Source organism: Otolemur garnettii, unplaced genomic scaffold (genome assembly GCF_000181295.1).
Source record: "Otolemur garnettii isolate 467f Iridium unplaced genomic scaffold, OtoGar3 scaffold00136, whole genome shotgun sequence".
NCBI lineage: Eukaryota > Metazoa > Chordata > Mammalia > Primates > Galagidae > Otolemur > Otolemur garnettii.
The window spans coordinates 1,289,268-1,289,751 of record NW_003852531.1 but is presented as its reverse complement, the minus strand read 5'-3'; the positions used below and the strand labels follow the sequence as shown (position 1 = coordinate 1,289,751).

The window sequence follows — 484 nt, the reverse complement described above, 5'->3', positions numbered from 1 at the left end:
AGAGCGGTGACCTCCCAGAGAAGGGCAGACAGGGCGGTGACCTCCCAGAGCAGGGCAGACAGAGAGTGACCTCCCAGAGCAGGGCAGACAGAGAGGTAACCTCCCAGAGCAGGGCAGACAGAGAGGTGACCTCCCAGAGAAGGGCAAAGAGAGAGGTGACCTCCCAGAGAAGGGCAGACAGAGAGGTGACCTCCCAGAGAAGGGCAGAGAGACAGGTGACCTCCCAAAGCAGGGTAGACAGTGACCTCCCAGAGCAGGGCAGACAGAGAGGTAACCTCCCAGAGCAGGGCAGACAGAGAGTGACCTCCCAGAGAAGGGCAGAGAGAGAGGTGACCTCCCAGAGCAGGGCAGACAAAGAGGTGACCTCCCAGAGAAGGGCAAAGAGAGAGGTGACCTCCCAGAGAAGGGCAGACAGAGAGGTGACCTCCCAGAGCAGGGCAGACAGAGAGTGACCTCCCAGAGAAGGGCAGACAGAGAGGTGACC

At 60.5% G+C, this 484-nt stretch overlaps 1 protein-coding gene across 1 annotated transcript in view; it reads right to left on the bottom strand.

Moving 5' to 3' along the window:
- The window catches only part of SLC24A3 (solute carrier family 24 member 3), a 517,777-nt gene that overhangs the window by 417,508 nt on the left and 99,785 nt on the right, over positions 1–484 (bottom strand). The gene's annotated exons all lie outside the window — the stretch shown is intronic.